Genomic DNA, 8949 nt, shown 5'->3' on the forward strand with positions numbered 1-8949 from the left:
GTATTTTCTTCAATATTTTTTTTTTACCAAATATTAGATTTAGTTTGATTTGTGATATTTAATTAAAATACAAATGAAAACTCAAATAATTGGTAAATTTATGAACTTTAAAAAAGTATGATTCAGAATTTTAGATTAAAATAAGTTGAAAACTATATATATGTATTATAGGTTTATGAAAATTACGTAAGTAATTCGGAACGATTATGATTATGTCGTGATTGCAGGAATATGTACATATAAAAATGGCATTCTAATTTAAGCATGAAATCTTCTTGATGCATTTATATGAAGGAAATAAAGATATTATCTTATTATTCTCTACAATTTTTAAAAGTGACATTTGTCACTAAATTTATTAGTAATTTCATTACTAAAATTGTATGTACTAATAATTTTATTGTTAAAAATTAAATTTTATTGGATTTCTTTCTAAGAAATGCTTTTTGCTCTTTTTTCTTCTTTATCTCAAGTATATTTTTGTTTAGTTTATCTTTTGTTGTTTTATTTTCATATAAGTAATGTAATCAGAACCATAGAATTTTGTAATCTTATCCACTTAATGAATTATTTGCAACATTAGGTTTTATTTTACACATCTATTTATTATTTTGCATCAAAACAAAAATTTTTTTGGTCAATACTATGTCAAAATGGAAAACATTTTACCATTTTAATTTGTTTTCATTGGTTTTCAAAGAATATAATTTTAAATCGACCAAATGATAATTAACTTGTAATAACGAGGGTTCTGGTCTCCTCATAATTAGCTACTTCAAGCATATATAAACCTATATCCTCATTTTTTTTTTTTTTGGAATTACCAGGAGGTTCTGGGCCGAAGTCCATAATCACTCTTGATCCGAAACCATAACATGTTATATTAGTTTCGTCACAAAATCCACTTGAACCAGTAATCTCTAATCTTTGCCACAAATCTTTACCAATTGAGCTATTGGCTCTTGGTATCCTCATCTCAAGAACGTCAAGTCAGCAAAGTATCATATCTCTTTTTCGTGTCTTTTTCCTTCACAAAGGAAACCCTCTCCTTCTTTTGCGATCCAATCCATGGAGAGATCACTTGAGATTGCCCATCAAAGAAGCCGTGAGTATAAAAGTTCTATCAATTCGATGGGTGGATTTGGATCCCGAAATCATGATGTTCTGATGAAATTAATGTTTGAAAGAGAAAACCATTTGCAATCTTTTTGTCTGTTTGGTTTTTTTCTTGTTATGATAAGTTGGAAATTCGATATTTGGTTTGAAGAATTACCGTTGGTATTGTTTTTATGTTTGAGATGTTTGGGATCTATTTGTATCAATATTCATATTATATGAATGTCTTGTTGATTTACTATTTCATTGTCAAGGGATTGTGAAATCAGGAGTAAAATAAAAAAATGCTAGGTAGTAATAGTAAAGCATAAGATAAAAATTTCAAGAACATTTTAATTGTGGTAAAATGAATTCTTAATTCAAAACATATTTAAGTATCAAAACATATAAAATGGTATAGAAAAATAAAGAATTTGTGGATATATATATATAAACTCGTATAAACCAAAATGCATTAGTCATTCTAAAACATATCGAAGTGTCAAACACCATTAAAAAATAAAAAGAAAACGGTAGGACAAACATATACAATTTTAATAACTTAATGACAAGCAAAATTTAGTCACTAAATTTAAAATTAAAGGAGGACAAACATATTAAGTTACTTAGGATTGTATTCGTTTCATAAGTAATGAAGTTCCAAAGAGTTAGATCTTGATTTGAAAGAAAAAATGTACCATGACAAGATTTGAACTCGTGAACACAAAGTCTCATAGAAACCCTTAACCAACGAATTACTCAACCAACTTAACAAACATTGTTACCGAAAATGTAGACTAAAACTCTTACCTTTTTGTCCACTATGGGAGAAGGCATGGCTCTATACAGAGTTGGAATGTTTTTGAACCTGGGAGCAAAAGTAACAACTCAAGTGCCCTGATTTCAATATTAGCCTTTACCTTTGGATCATCCGATGACCAAAACAAGATTGTCAGTCTTTAAGCGGCAAGCATGAATTACTCCAGCTAGAGAAGGATTTCACAAGCCTGTCAATATCATATGCTTTAGATATATCTAGGGTAGTCTCTGAAAGGTTGGGACAATTACATAGTGTTACCTTATTGTCAATGCTCCAAGGGAAGAAGTTGAAACTTCTACCGGAAGAACACAGAAAGAAGTTTTGGGAAGTAAAAAAACTGTTATCTGACGCTAAATTCACTGCATATACTGTATGGTTGTCTAATTTGTAGTTGGTTCTGCTCGCATGTTCTAAGGAGTGTGACTGTGAGCTCATTTTATATTTGTTTAATACCAACAGGGCATTAACACTTATGAGTATGTTGTGGCAATGAGAGCAATGAGCGAGGCGCCAGCTGGAGCTTCGATCGATGAGGAAATGCCTAACGTGCTGTATTCTCCCTCTGGATCTGCCACGATCGGTTGTAGTGGTGGAAGCTTTCTTGGTCTACCATACAAGGAAGCCTGGTGCACTCCTCCTAGAGTGTTTGTTGATTATCAAGTATGAATTTTTAAACAGTTTTCACCGAGTTTCTATTCAATGTGATATGCTGCTTTGATACTTGTTACTTGTTGTTGCAGGATGAAGTAATTCCTAATTTGGACCCTGGAATGGTCCCATCGACCATAGATCCAGATGCAGCTGAATCAGCAGAGAGGGGTAACAAGATCCCAAAGAGTACCTGTCAAAATCAGTGCTTGGAAACTCCCAAAGCTGAATTCAAATGAAGCTACAAGGGCAGCAGCCAGAGCCAGAGCATCCTCGTCTGTCTTAAGACCGATAGAAAACCGTCATGGACAAGACGATGAACTTAGTTCCAGTGGCAACATCAGTGTCATCAGCAGTGTAAGCACATATGCTAATGGAGCTGTGTTGAGTAAAGAAATGAGAAACAATGATCCAAGGTTGTCTCTTTCTAGAAACTCTTTTGCTCAAAGCCAAGGTAGCAGGGACGAGTACGAGACAGGGACACACAGTATGAGCAGTTTCAGTAGTCCAAGCCATGTTCACGAGGCCGTCACGCTTATTCCTCTCCCTCAGTCTCATACAGCTGGCCACCGCTTCACTGCACCGGCATCATCAAATGCTCCTCGTCCACCTCTTGCGACCAACCACATGATCCACTCAACCTTTGATGCAAAGATAATGCAGAAAGGAAACAACCCCGATCCATTGCTTCACACTGCTCCTTCACCTTCTCTTCTGAGAGATGTGAGAAGAACATCAGTTGTTTGGGACCAAGAAGCAGGTAGGTATGTATCAGTTCCTGCAACAACATCTGAGGCAAGAACCAGATTGTTCTCACAGAACCAGCCACTTCCTATCTCACACATGGGTAACACTCAGAATCCAAGACCCGTTGTTCTTCCACCTTCATCTGGTAAGGCTCCTCCTCCATTGCAGCAAGGAGAGAGACTTACGTATACAGGTGACTCAATCTTCTTTGGGGGTCCTCTGGTGAATATTCCGAACAGAGATAGCCTTAGACATGAAGGAGACTCGGGAAGAGAGGGACAAGAGAGAATGACATTGACATTGCCTCGAGAAGCTAGATTCAGAAGAGACTCAGCCTCAAACCAGCTTCCAGTCTTTGCTCCTGTTGGTAACCGCAAGTAAAAACCTTCAATATTTCAAGGACCTTGATAGAGACTGACAGGAGAAGAAGAGGCTTAGCTGCTTGAACGTCAAAATCAATGGGACTCGCTCAACGGTTGCAGTCAATAGATACGATTTGTCTGAATCTCCGGGGACCTGTGGTTGAGTAGTTTGCGGATTAGTTGATGAGGTAGAAAGTAGAATCCTTTGTGAACATTCCTTCCACGAGCTGGGTCTTCTTACATCATTGCTTCATTATTCGCTTTGAAAGAACCAAGTTGTTGTATGACTCCATGAATCTAAGATCTTGCTTTTATGATCATTACTTTAGAGAATTAGCTCAGGTTCAAAGTTATCTTCTTCTCAGCTCGACTTTGTTGAGCTCACTTAATAGGTTTCCAAAATGCTTCTCTACCTTTTTGCTATATAACAATTTCTTGCCTCCCTCTCATCGTATAGCCAAAACAAATTATTTCTCCTTTCTTTTTCTTAACTCATTGTTGCAAAAAAAAATCAAATAAACGATACCATGTTACAGTCCGAACAATACAGAGGCTGGTCTAAACGTGATTGTGGTATGAAGACTTAGCGTGGTTTTAGCGTTTTTGGGCATTATTAGATTTTTATTTTTTTTATATATAAAACTGCCATTTAAGTTGTGGTTTTCTTGAGCGTACGACCATATCGGCCTAATCGGACTACAGGTTCGGAATAGGTCTCCCAGCAACACCAAATTTTATTATCGGGTTAAGGCGGACGTCATATTGCTATTTTGCTAATTAACTCTAAAATTTTACAAAATATCCATTTAAGGAATATATATATATGTATATGTATATATATCATTATGATTTAAGTAATAAATCTCCTTGATGCATGTATGAGAAGAAAACTTGGTTCTAAGAAATTATGTATATTGTTACTCCCTATAAATATTCAAGATTGACATTTGTCGCTAAATTTATTCGAAGATTCAATACTAAAAACAGTTTTATAATTATAGTTATTAAAAAAAATTTGTTGGATTTTTTTTTCTATAAACACTAGGATTTTCTTTCTCTAAGTGTATTTTTTTTCATCTTTTGATCTTTTTATTTTCATACAATTAATGTAATCAGAGCCACATAATTCTATTAATGAATTATTTGCAATATTAGTTTATTTTGCATATATATTTTGGGATTTTTGCAGAGACAACAATTTTTATTTGGTAACAAATCTGTCAAGAAAGAAAGCATTTATTATATTTTATTTTGTTTTCATTGGGTGCTAAAGGAAAATAATTTGAAATCTACCAGCTGAAGACAACAACCCCAAACATTGTATTTATCTCTAATTAATCTTTTTGTGTCTCCTCGTAATTAACTACATCAAGTACATATAAACCTCCATCCTCATATCGCTTTATACTTTATAAGTACGTGAAGAACCTCAAATCAAAAAGTATTTTCTCTTTTTCGTGTCTCTGTTCTTCACAAAAGATTCCAAACTTCTTTTCATCGAGCCTATCCATGAAGAGATCACCTTTAACATCTGATGCACAAGAAAAAAGTATTGTTGATGCGATCAATACCGATGATCGCATCAGCAAACTCCCAAACGATTTATTGGCTAAGATCTTATCAAGATTATCCCTCAAAGAAGCCATGAGGACAAGTGTTCTATCAAATTGATGGGTGCATGTGTGGAAGGATGTGTCTCGTCTATTCTTCGACCTACGAAAGTTGGCCGTAATCAGACCTCTTTGGTACCATTCTACTGATCATCATGCTGCTAGATCAATGACCAAGGTCCATTTCATTTTCTCATTAGTTTTTCATATATACGGCTTTTTGGATAAAAAAAATAGGTCTGATCTATAAACTGATGATCTAGGTTGTTGTTATGTTGCAAAACTCTAAGATAACCCATGAATTCTATAAATTAGGTTACTCTTGGTTGTTCTAAGTGCAAAAGCAAAACCTAGATAATCCATGAATACATTTTCTATAGTTTGCTATCAAAGTACATGACTTTTTAAAAAAAAAGAGGTTCCAAATTATTTGAGATATTTAACAAGTTTGGTGTTGTTATTGTAATGTATTTATTGGATTATATTTTGAATTTACAATGTGAAAGATAATTGTTAACAGTATTTAGAGCAGAAAACTCAACTTTTCAAAAACTATTTATAATCAATGTTTTAAGATCAGTGAGTTCGATTTCCATTGGAAATAATGACTTATCAAAGGCTGATCCTGGTTTTGATAGATGTAAACAAGATATGGAATTTCCATATTGACAAAAAAAGAAAAATGTATTTGAAATGAATATAGGTCATGAATTTATTATTTTGTGAACAGGAATTGTAGGGAAGCATAAATCTGTTGCCTTGTTCCACATAGAATTACTTGCATACAAAATATATTCTTTACATTTTTGTATGAAATTATAGTTTGCATGTTTGATTTAGTATTTAACAATTTAACATTTGTGTCTCCCTACAACTTTTTTGGATATATATATATATATATATACGAATTACATATATCAATTTTTATGTTTGTTTTTGCGACATAGAAACATACATGTCCTAAATCATTAGTTGTCCTTGTAGGTTATAAACGATCACCATGGCCATTTGGAAAAATGCACAATCATTTATTACCCATATCAATGTGAAGACGGGATGGTCGAGGCTTGGATTCGGTCATTGATTCATGTGAAACACATCAAGCATCTCACACTTAAAAACTTTATATGCCCTTTTAGACCAAACCCTACCATCACACTCGACTTGCCTCCAGAATCATTTTCCCATCCATGCCTAGATTCACTGACTTTAAGTCGGTATAACATAGAAACCTCACATGCTTTCGACAACTGCTGGAATATAAAGAAGCTAGAACTCACTGGCATTTCGGCCGGGGTTGGAGTCTTTAACGTAGTCCTCGTGTCTTGCCCTTCTCTTGAAGTGCTTGTAGTTGATATCAATTGCCACAAAGGAAGAGGTCTTCTGAAAATTGGGAACCGCAACTTGAAGTTCTTGTATCTATCCTGTTATAATATTGATGCCATTGAAGTGTCTTCACCAAATCTTGACATCCTCACCATCGGAAATCTCTTGTGTGAGAAAGAGAAGGTCGTCATTGCGAGTCCAAGACTACAGTTTTACAGAAACTATTGGACTACATTATATGCTCACACCAGCTATAGTATATCATGCCCCGATCAGGTATTTATTTCTTTGCATTCAATTGTATTTAGCTAATCTATACTTAATTTGACATCTTTGACACATTAATTATGAATATAAGGAGAAAAAAAGCATTGGACATGAATTCTTGATGAGGAGATCACGTGACTTTTTGAGTGAATTTGCATCGATGTCAGTAAGTGTAGACTTGGCAAATACAAAAGAAGTTGAGATGCTACATGAAATCTTAGCTGCATGTCCTAGAGAAATGGAAGAACTTGAGATCTTATTCAAGGTACGTTCATTTCATATTTCATGTTTTGAATAATAATTGGATGGATATACATAATAGTCCATGTTCGTGTTTTTCATAACGTTTAAGCTATATATACATACCTATAGTTATCTAGATGTCCGATACATTGACTTTTTTTCCATTTTCTTTTGCATATATAGAAAAGCAATTCTCCGAGGAAAGTTGAGACTTCTATTGCAAGAACACAGAAGCAGTTTTGGGAAGAGACAAAACCGTTTTCTCATGCTAACTTCAGTGCATATACTGTAAGGCTGTCTAACTTTAGCGGTTCAAAAGAAGAGTTTACGTTAGCCTCGCGTTTGATAACACAAGGGATGGTAGGCAAGACTATGCTAATCAAACCATCGTCGTTTTCTCCAAGTGACAAGTTGGAGATAGAGGGGGCAGTGGCCAACCTAAACGAACTTCCAAAAGGCCACATAGAGCTCGATATCGTAATGGTATGATGTTCAATCCAGTCAATCGTAATAAAAAGAGAAAACCTGTTATATATGTTGTTTCAAGAACCGCCTTTGGTATTCCTTTTTTTTTTTTATGTTTAAGACGTTTGGGATCTAATTTTTATCAGTTTTCATATTATCTGCATGTCTTGTTGAAATACTATCGCATTGCCAAGTTCTTGTCTTGGTCGATGCTTTTTACAATAGGGATTATGAAATCTAGAGCTTTAAAAAACTAGGTAATACCGTGATAGTTTGGCATAGAATAAAAAGAAAGGTATTGAACATTTTAATTGTGCTAAAATGAATTAGTCATTGTAAAACATATTGAAGCGTAAAACACCTCGCAAAAGAAAAACAAAATGGTAGAAAAAACATATAAATGCAAAATTGAGTCACTAATCTAAAACTAAAGGAGGACAAACACACTAAGTTACTTAGGATTGCTTTCGTAAGTAATGGAGTTATAAAGAGTTGAATCATGATTTGAAAGTTAAAATTACTATTACAAGATTTGAATTCATGAACACAAAATCTCGTAGAAACCCTTAACCAGAGAACTGAAACCCTTTACCAACTCAACCAATGTTACGGAAAATATAGCCTATGGGAAAAGGCATGCATGGACCTGTACCAAGTTATACAATCTGCCATTTTCCTAATTAGAGGATCATATTGACTATAAAATAATTCAATTTATAGATAAATATATATTTTAAAATATATATATATACTATATATACGTGTTTAATATATCATTCTACTAATTTAAGCAAAAATCTCCTTGATGCATGTATGAGAAGAAGATGTAGATATCTTTGTTCATATATCTAAGAATAATGTATTTTATAATTCGCTGCAACTATTCAGAAGTTACATTTCTCACTAAATTTATTTGTAAATTTAATACCTAAACAGTTTCGGAGGTATAAGTAGAAGTATTTAGTTTTTAAAAAAATATTGTTGTACTAAAATGTTTGTTGCGCTTTTTTTTTTCTCAAATGTATAATTTTATCATCTTCCGATATTTTTATTTTCATAAAATGTATTCAAGACAACATACATTTTTTTATTTCTTATGCAATTAAAGAATTATTTGTAATATTAGTTTTTATTTTTCACCTCTTTTTTTTTGTAGAGAAAAGAAATTTTATTTGGTAAATACATGCCAAGAGGGAAAACAATCTTTTATATTTTATTTTGTTTCCATTGAGGTGTTAGAGGAAAAATAATTTTAGTTGACCAAATGGAAATCAACTAGGATTTTATTTTCAGACAACAACCCCAATATTTTATTTGTTTCTAATTAATCTTTCTGTCTCCTAGTAATAGCTACATCATGCATATA

The 8949-nt window shown here is 33.3% G+C and overlaps 2 pseudogenes; both read left to right on the forward strand.

The window, feature by feature from the left end:
* Nucleotides 1–1918: 1918 nt before the first annotated feature.
* LOC18028299 lies at nt 1919–3817 on the forward strand (annotated as a pseudogene).
* Nucleotides 3818–5181: 1364 nt separating this feature from the next.
* LOC18028300 lies at nt 5182–7607 on the forward strand (annotated as a pseudogene).
* The last annotated feature ends 1342 nt before the right edge of the window (nt 7608–8949 follow it).

Source organism: Eutrema salsugineum, unplaced genomic scaffold (genome assembly GCF_000478725.1).
Source record: "Eutrema salsugineum unplaced genomic scaffold, Eutsalg1_0 scaffold_1, whole genome shotgun sequence".
Taxonomy (NCBI): Eukaryota; Viridiplantae; Streptophyta; class Magnoliopsida; order Brassicales; family Brassicaceae; genus Eutrema; species Eutrema salsugineum.